This window comes from Branchiostoma belcheri, unplaced genomic scaffold (genome assembly GCF_001625305.1).
Source record: "Branchiostoma belcheri isolate BF01 breed outbred unplaced genomic scaffold, Haploidv18h27 scaffold108, whole genome shotgun sequence".
NCBI classification, from domain to species: Eukaryota; Metazoa; Chordata; class Leptocardii; order Amphioxiformes; family Branchiostomatidae; genus Branchiostoma; species Branchiostoma belcheri.
Genome location: NW_017802469.1, coordinates 813,628 through 823,646, shown reverse-complemented (window position 1 = coordinate 823,646; position 10,019 = coordinate 813,628). Strand labels below are relative to the sequence as shown.

At 37.8% G+C, this 10,019-nt stretch overlaps 1 long non-coding RNA gene across 1 annotated transcript; it reads left to right on the top strand.

The window, feature by feature from the left end:
* The first annotated feature begins 534 nt into the window (after positions 1-534).
* On the top strand, positions 535-1,188 carry LOC109480650. Its single transcript, XR_002140848.1, has 3 exons — positions 535-603; positions 784-904; positions 1,085-1,188. It is a non-coding gene; the product is annotated as an uncharacterized LOC109480650 (long non-coding RNA).
* Positions 1,189-10,019: the final 8,831 nt, after the last annotated feature.

Below are 10,019 nucleotides of genomic sequence, written 5' to 3'. Positions count from 1 at the left end.
TAATGTATTTTCCTATTTGAACACTGTATTGGTTATCTCCCCTGAGAATGTAGTTGAATTTATCTATAGCATCTAACGTATTGAAATCAATTGAACAAGCGGAAAGAAAGGTGAACAGCAATAGGCGCTTACCATTGTATAGTGTACAATCCATTATAAAATGGTGCTCATTTTCAATCATGTTTGGACAAAATGGACAGAACCGTTGGTCATTTGGTATTTTCTTGTATCGACCCATTTCTATGTTTAATTTATGACAACTAATTCTTAATTTTGTGATCGCTTTTCGGATATGTAGATTTTAGTTACGACTTATTTTATACACATAGTATTTATACTTTTTTAAATCTCTTTTCTTTCTAGTTAAGAAGATTGTGGCATGACGTGCTACTGAGTAACACCTTAAAAAAAACCTAAGCATTTTTGTTTATAATACTTTTAAATTACTGCCTTGTTTTTTGAACATCACACTTATTATTCTTTACATTAGGTGTGTTCCTGTCATGACTGGGAGAAACCTGTGATGACAGGTGACTTCTGTCCAGACAAGATGAGACAAACCAGTTGACTTGAAGACACCTGTGAAATGAAGAGTTTGTACAGGTGAGACAGGACATATATTACTACATGCTGTGTGTTACTCTGATATGTTCTAGAGCCTACCACATTCCTGCGTCCATCCAAGCAAAGGAATATTTTTTTCAATAATCTTTTATGGTCCTTCAGTGTTGTTTGTAGAATACTTTTGCATCACTAACAATAATAATTATTTTTTATATTTAGGTGTGTCCTGATGTTCCTGTCTTGACTGGGAGAAACCTGTGATGATGAGAAACTCCTGTCCAGACAAGATGAGACAAACCAGTTGACTTGAAGACACCTGTGAAATGAAGAGTTTGTACAGGTGAGACATTGCTCTCAGATATTACTTAATGATGTGTGTTACTCTGATATGTACTAGAGCCTAACACATGCATCTATCCAAGCAAAGGAATATTTTTTTAATAATATTTTATGGTCCTTCAGTGTTGTTTGTAGAATAATTTCACATCACTAACAATAATAATGATTGTTTCATATTTAGGTGTGTCCTGATGTTCCTGTCTTGACTGGGAGAAACCTGTGATGATGAGAAACTCCTGTCCAGACAAGATGAGACAAACCAGTTGACTTGAAGACACCTGAGGGGAACCAAACATTTTCTACAAGTAAGTTTGTCACTTCTTTATTTGAAAGGTAAATCCAAAGTACCATGGCATAAGAAAGGAAGAATAGTTTTGTCTGTAGACAGTGAACACGCAGGTGCATTCCTTATTTCTAAAGTTTGCAAGTTGTATTGTTTTCGATTTGAAAATTTCTGTAGGAGCCGTATATTTTTCAGTTTTGATTGGAGAAAATGGACGTATGATGGGTGTATTCTTATTTCCACCTGTTAAAGTTTTCTATGGTTAGATTTTAAAGTTCATTTGAATGTGGAATAGCTTATTATTTTTTTCTCTGGACAAGGTTGATGCAGTGGTTTATCTTTCATGATGTATTTTATACTTCATGTCCTGACCAAAGTGGTCAATCCATTATATTTTGATCAAACTGCTTTTGTCACTCATACTTAACTTAGATAGCTCTTTTGGAATCTTTGTACATGTATGTTGCCTTTTGTATATCTTTTGGATTTTAATCTTGGGATCACAAAAGTTGAAAGATTTTATCAACTTTCTTGTCATAAACTTGTAACTGTAAGTTGTGACATAATTTTCAGTGCATTAGGCCAATCACTGTTTTCAATACACTGACTTTGTTTCTCTGTCTTCAAGATGTGGACCCGGAGACTGGACTGAGCGGGAGGAAGAATTAGACGTTTATCAGCCAAGCTATGTGAAAGAAGACGGGGAGGTGTGAGTATGTTTTCTTTGTTAACACGAGACAACACTCCACATGCCTTCATGTGCACACACATGCACGCACATTTCTCTCTTCTTTCTTTTCTCTTTTGCCCAGTTCTCTACTCTGAGGGTCTGCATGCCACTTTTCCGTGAGGAGCCATTAAACATTTATCATAGCCAAATTTGACAAAAAACATTCTGAAAAATTCTTCGTATTGCGTAGTTGAAGAGACCAAATTTCCCCCAAATTTTTCCACCAAAAAACTATTTTTGCCAGCCGCCTTGCCTTTAATTCCAAGTGTCTGAAAAATTCTTTGTATTGTGTACGGTCTAACCAAATCTAAATCTAACCAAAATTGTCACTGTGGACCTTAGACTTGAATTCTCTGACCACGTAGTTGATTGAAATTTTCCCGCCAACCGCTTTAATTCCCTGTCCCCTTGGCCCAAAATTCTTGCATGGAGCTTCACGTGTACACTTAGAATCTCCAAACACGTTTTTCTGCAAAAAAACTTGCTTGCCTGCCTGCCACTTAAATTCCAAGTATCTTAGCCAGCCCCTGTAATTCTTTGTATTGTGTAGTGGAATGTGCCAAATTGCCCCAAATTGTAGCTTGGACCTACAAACTTAAAATCTCCAAACATGTTTTTCCGCCCAAAAACTTGCCTGTCGCTTTAATGCTTTGTATTGTTTAGTTGAATGTACCAAATTGCCCCAAAATTGTAGCTTGGACCTTCACACTTAAAATCACCAAAAAAACTTGCCTAATGCTTTGATTCCAAGTATCTTAGCTGGCCCCATTAATTCTTTGTATTGACTGTAGTTGAATGTACCAAATTGCCCCCAACTTGTAGCTTCCAGGACCTTCACACTTAAAATCTCCAAACACGTTTTTCTGCAAACTTTGATTCCAAGTAACTTAGCCGGCCCCTTTAGTTCTTTGTATTGTTCAGTTGAATGTACCAAATTGCCCAAAAATTGTAGCTTGGACCTTCACACTTTCCAAACACGTTTTCCCGGAAAAAACTTAGCCTGTCGCTTTGATTCCAAGTATCTTAGCCGGCCCCTTTAGTTCTTTGTATTGACTGTAGTGGAATGTACCAAATTGCCCCAAAATTGTAGCTTCCAGGACCTTCACACTTAAAAATCGGCCCAAACACGTTTTTCCGTCCAAACTTGCCTGCCGCTAAAATTCTTTGCAATGTACCAAATTTCACCCTGATTCCTTTTTAAGTTAAATTTTTCCCGCCAAAAAAAAAAAGACTAATTGGGACCCTCACCTGTTTAATTAATTGGATTAATTTTTCCCGCCAAAAAACTTAATATATACACCTCTCTAACCTTGAACTTGTGCCCCCCTCCCCACTCTTCCTGCCCACCTCTCCACACCTATCTTCTCCCACAGTAGTTACACTGTTCCAACACTTCAGACTTCTTTGGACATGTCACTTCTCCAAACATGTAGTCACCACACTCTGCTACCCAAACACTTACTTGATCGAGTGTAGTTTTTCAGTCACATTAGACTTTAGAATGATCTCTCGCTCTCCTGCCGAGTCAATTGCACTGGTATACTGATGTTTCGAAGCATCAATGTCTCCCGAAAAGACATCCCACGGGGAGTACACTTTGTGCATTGACCGACCAGGAGAGCGAGAGATCATTCTAAAGTCTAATGTGACTGAAAAACTACACTCGACCAAGTAAGTGTTTGGGTAGCAGAGTGTGGTGACTACATGTTTGGAGAAGTGACATGTCCAAAGAAGTCTGAAGTGTTGGAACAGTGTAACTACTGTGGGAGAAGATAGGTGTGGAGAGGTGGGCAGGAAGAGTGGGGAGGGGGGCACAAGTTCAAGGTTAGAGTGGTGTATATACTAAGTTTTTTGGCGGGAAAAATTAATCCAATTAATTAAACAGGTGAGGGTCCCAATTAGCTTTTTTTTTTTGGCGGGAAAACTTACACGAAAGAGAATCGGCAAAACTAAACCAGAATGTTTGGGGCAGAAATTTCACTCGATTATCCAACGCAAAAATTTGTGGGCGATTTGGCATTCAACAAGACAAATTTTGTGAGGGCAATTTTTTTGGCTGGAAAAATTAATGTTTGGGGAGGTTTGACTGTTTAAGTGTACGGGTGCAAAGTGTTAGTTGGAAAAGTATGAGTGAACCCACATACAGAAAGAGAGGAATTGTGTTGAATTGCATGACAAACCTTGTTATCTCTGTTAACAAATACATGTAGCAATTCAACTCTCCTGTTCCAAAATCCAGGCCTAGTCTCAAGCTCATCAAATAAAGTCTGTCAGCGTTACATTACTGTCAAACTCTACGAGATAATCAACATGAGACAAGCCCTGCATTTTGCAACAGGAGGTTAGAACTGCTAGCCTCACCATCCTATTTGTATGCCATTATACTCCCCAAGAAATATTATAAAATGTATGGGAGCCCTGGCATACAAATAGGATGGTACCCAGGCTAGCAGTTCTAACCTCCTGTTGCAAAATGCAGGGCTCGTCTCGTGTTGATTATCTCGTAAGAGTTTGACAGTAATGTAACGCTGACAGACTTTATTTGATGAGCTTGAGACTAGGCCTGGATTTTGGAACGGGAGAGTTGAATTGCTACATGTGTTTGTTAACAGTGATAACAAAGTTATCTACATGACTTTAAAAGGAATCAGCAAAACAAAACTACACCCATTATTTCCTGTCATTGTTTAACTTCTAAACTTCTTTGAAGATAAACTACTTAACTTCCACAACTTGAATGCAGGCTACATTTTAACAGAGAAGCTTTTACAATAATGTGTTAACCTCTCGCTGCAACAGTCTGTCTACAGTTATAATGTTTGTTACACTACCTAAAATTTCCACAACTAGCTACATTTCACTGCAACTGTTTTCCATACTTTCAGTTGTACTACCTAAGAAATGACTCCAGTTGAATTTTAAGCCATTTTAAGAGTGAAATCCTCTTAACTAAAAGGCTTGTTCTCATTCAAATGTGACAAATGCTGTCACAACTCTAAGACTAGATATGAGCTAAATCATGAATCTATCATATCATTATTTTCTTCAATTTTCTACCGGTACTTTGCTTACAGTATGTTTCACGAAACAATACTGGGTTTGGTTGATGACTTGGAAGAAATTATAGCTGCATGTTTTGAGAGTTCTGTAACCTCTGTTACTGCTGAAGTAAGTTTAGATGGAGCCGCATATATAAATTATTTTGACAACATTTTTGCAAGTTTTCTGGGTTTCTAAGGAAAGAAAAAATGAGTGTTTGTTGTCATTTTATAGCCACCCTTGCTGAACAAAATGTTTTGGAGTCATGACTTTGTAAACTTGTGTTTACTAAGCGTTGCTCAGTTTTTAAATGTCTGTACTTATGCTCCCTTGCTCCTAAAAGATGAACTTCAAGGTAAAAAACTGTACATCTTTTTGGAAAAAAAAAAGCTAAAGTGAGATGTTAATTCAAATGTTTCAGAATGTAATATTTTGCAGAGACCATAAAGTGTAGGGGAAGGAGATCCACCTCACTATCATGGCCGTACCTGCTGGACACTGGACTTTCATCAACCCTCACTGGAACTCCAGATCTGTCTACAGTTTTGTTTATTGTTTAACTATCTAAACTATTTAATAATAGATGATATACTACATTTAAAGTAAAGCCAACTTAACTATTTAATCCTTGCGAAATAAATAGAATGCAATTTTATCTTGCTGATTCCTTATTACTCAATTCCTCCCTTTCAAACATCACACACAGCTTACCTGTAGTACATTCACTCTACAGAAAGAAAGCACAACATTGCCTTTTTACATTTTCTGTAAAGAAATAGGACACATTTTCAGAAATCATTATGTGATCAAAGTATTTTCCCTGAAATCCACTTCATCATGGACAAAATTGTATTTGAACGATATTAAATATAACATGCAGTAATTTCATACTGCAGTTGTTTTGAAATAAAACATTATGGAATGCCTAGTACATGTATGAATACCTTGTGTTTTTTTTTGTAAATTATGTTAACACGAATAATCTTGATTGTGTTTCAACTATCCTTTGCAGAACAATAGAAAACGTATAGAATTTCGGGTAAATCAGGGTCAGACTTTAGGTTCGTATGCTTTTTGCAAAGTCAAAATTGCGAGCATATCTTCATCTTCATCTTTCCCGGGGCTCTGAGATGTTATGATTATTCAAGATTGCCAAATTATGTCAAATTACCAAATTACACATTGTTGGTATCTTAAACTTTTACAGATTGAGAACTTAAAATGTTACTGTTTAAACTTAATGGGCAATTTCAGGAAGGGCTTCAAAAATTTTTATCATAGCTTTCTCATAATTTTATGAACCACAACAACTTTTGAATTATGTTCTGGATTTTACATATAGTACGTACAAGAAATTTGTGACTTTTGCATTTTGTACTGTCATATGTTCCATATCACTTGTTATTTTACCGGTGCACACCCCAGTTCTTCCGAGACAGGGGTCTGCGATAGTGCGCTGTAAAAAAGTGACTCAAGGGTTTTGAGGGTCCAAGTTTGAGGTGACATTTCTCATAAACTACCACGAAATATCATTAAACATTAACATGGCTGAAGAGTGTTGACTAAGAAATTGTGATTTTGGGGTGAAAATTTCTTTTGGCTCTGAACCTTACTTCCGGGTATCCTTGCGCGCCAAGTGTAATCCGCCCGTTTGACCTAGATTTCACTCTGCGTCTTCCTAAGAGTGGATTTGCAACCCCTCGCACCGTGGATGGTTTAGAAAATTTCAGTACTAGAATTTTCTTTATAATTTACTCGAGTATAGTCAAGATTTGGGTCTTTCTGCCAGCATCAGTAATTTCTGCCGGAAAATTTTTTTCTATGGGATTATCCTACGCGAAAATTTTGCAATTTTGTGCATTAATTTTGTGAAGTATTTAATTTTGTGAAAATAATGTTTTTTTTTTCGTTGATTTACCAAACTTAAAAAGGCTAAAGAAACCAAACTCAGTTGGTCTTGTAGCTGAAGAGATATCCTTTCATCTCATACACAGTTTATTCCAAATTATTCCACGGCAGAGACGGTCCATAGATTTGAGGGTGTGCAGCTCCGAATAGAAATGCCAAATAAACTGGGGTGTGCCTCCTTAACAATGAATTAAAAATACTGTGAGCTACCATGAAAGTGCCAATAATATTTGACTGTGGATGACATTGCATCTCTCTCCTGTCCACCAGTTAACATGAACAGCTAAAAATCACAATCATCATGAAAATGTCTCTTTATTCCAGCTGACTTTCCATTTTTGAGTGCTACACAACATTTATCCCTAAACATTGTTGCTTTCCTGATTTTTTAGATTAATATGTTTTCTTTGTATATGAAGTACAACTTTTATTTCAGAAATGGTTTATGAAAAGGAAGGAATTCGATGTGGATCACGATGAAGAGGATATCAGGGAAAATAGTTTGATCACAAATGCTTCTGAAAACATATCCCATTGCTATACAGAATGAAACAACAGACAATATTGCAAGTGCTCTCCTCAATGGGAAAATGTACTGTGTTCTCCGGCATATCGACAAAATGTTAGTCACAACCTTAAACTAGATATTAGTATAAGAAATGTGAACTCTTTCAGAAATGACAACAAATATAGAAGGGAGGGCCAGTTTCAACAATACAGGTGTTTTCAACTAGAAATTCAGAGGATCACAAACATGCTCTTTCCCAACATCTTTCATTGTCATTTCTAAGGGTCTGCATGGGGTGTCCTGATCACGCTTTGCGCTAAATTCTGGAAGGCAGCGACCACGATTACTCTTCATTCGTGCAAGCTGTTTGCTTAAAACACGTAGATTACATTTGATGTTAAATCCGAGTTTTTCGACCACCAATTATGCAAATTCAAATGGCAAGGCACAAAATTATGCAAAGCAGCAACCCCATATTGGGTGTCACTTGTACAGGCTCGATTTTTTTAATGCAGATTATTTACGTTTAAATGGTAAAAAGAACGACCTGGCTTCACATTATGCAAATCTAAAACAAGCGATTACGCATTGCGGCATGCAGACCCCATTTTGAAAAAGTTCTAATATAAAAGAGAACTCACGGTCAAGTCCGATGTTCTCTTGTCTCGTAGCTGGTGACAGGTCCCTCAGAAACACAGGTACATCCTCCTGGAATAGACAGGAACACAGATCCTCCTGGAATGTGATCCGGTGCACAGGTCCAACAGGAACACAGACAGGTCCTCCAGGACAGGCACACTGGATAGCTGACAGGTCCCACAGCACACACAGGAGCATGGACAGGTCCCACATGGTCAGGTATACAGTATCAGTCTCCCAAACCTAGAATGTAAAAGAAATACACATTCAGAAAAATCACAGGCCAAATGTGTACATGTACATCAACAATATTCACAGAGCATGCACTTCCTAACATAGGATCTCCAGGAATGTGGACAGGAACACAGGATAGCTGACAGGTCCCACAGCACACACAGGAGCATGGACAGGTCCCACATGGTCAGGTATACAGTATCAGCTTCCCAAACCTAGGGTGTAAAAGAAATACACATTCAGAAAAATCACAGGCCAAATTTACACGCATCAACAATATTCACAGAGCATGCACTTACTAATATAGGATCTCCAGGAATGTGGACAGGAACACAGGATAGCTGACAGGTCCCACAGCACACACAGGAGCATGGACAGGTCCCACATGGTCAGGTATACAGTATCAGCTTCCCAAACCTAGGGTGGAATAGAAATACACATTCAGAAAAATCACAGGCCAAATTTACATGCATCAATAATATTCATAGAGCATGCACTTCCTAACATAGGATCTCCAGGAATGTGGACAGGAACACAGGATAGCTGACAGGTCCCACAGCACACACAGGAGCATGGACAGGTCCCAGATGGTCAGGTATACAGTATCAGCTTCCCAAACCTAGGGTGGAATAGAAATACACATTCAGAAAAATCACAGGCCAAAGTTACATGCATCAACAATATTCATAATTCATGCAAACATGCAATAACAATATTCATGCACTTACTAATATAGGATCTCCAGGAATGTGGACAGGTACACAGGATAGCTGACAGGTCCCACAGCACACACAGGAACATGGACAGGTCCCACATGGTCAGGTATACAGTATCAGCTTCCCAAACCTAGGGTGGAAAAGAAATACAAAGTTACATACACAAAGTTCACAGGACATGGATGCCATAGATAAACAAGATACATACACTGTTACAGTAATATTCACATGAGAATATCATGACCAAACAATCACATTAAAAATCACCTCACATTATCATTGTCATCAAAACAATTCAGATGACAAGTTAAAATAAATGTTGACAGAATATTGCCAGCTATAGAAACATCATACTATCATAGCCAGCAAACTATATATGAATCAGGCATGAAAAAAAAAAACTTAGTTTGAACCAGTAAGAAAACAATGTGGTTTGACAAGAATCTGAATTTTTTTAAATGCAAAAAGCAAAATACATGACAAAATACTTGAAAAGGACTCTAAATTTTTCTGAAACTTAAATATTATGCATGTCCTGAATTGAATGCTAGTAGTCCTAAAATATCTAGGTGAACCCACCGTCAGAAAATGTACAGCTCAAATTTGTGTGCGAAAATTGGGTATCATATAAACTATTATTCGGTAAAACTTTTCCAAAATACTGTTACTTTTGTTGCGTGAAATGTTACTAAGGAATTTAAAGGTCCTTGATATAACTCAAACTGGACGGGGTTAAACGAAACTCTGCGTGTTGTCTTTCTTTGGACTAAATTATTTCTGATTATGCAAATGTTTCTAGCCCATGTGCTCCCTTGTGTGTGCCACGCCACAATGCTTAGAAAACTCGGGCATATTTCTGTGTTGTTACGGCGTCTTTCCACACAAGACTTACCAAAAGTGGTCACAAGGATACAGAGAACAAAGTTACGTACTACTCACCTCCTAAAACAGACGTTTCTCGTCTTCCTGAGGCGAAGTTTCAGCAGAAATTTCTCCCGCTCCATGTTCAGCCGCCATCTTGGAACTTGTGAGCTCCCATGGCCTCATGGGTAGTTCCCA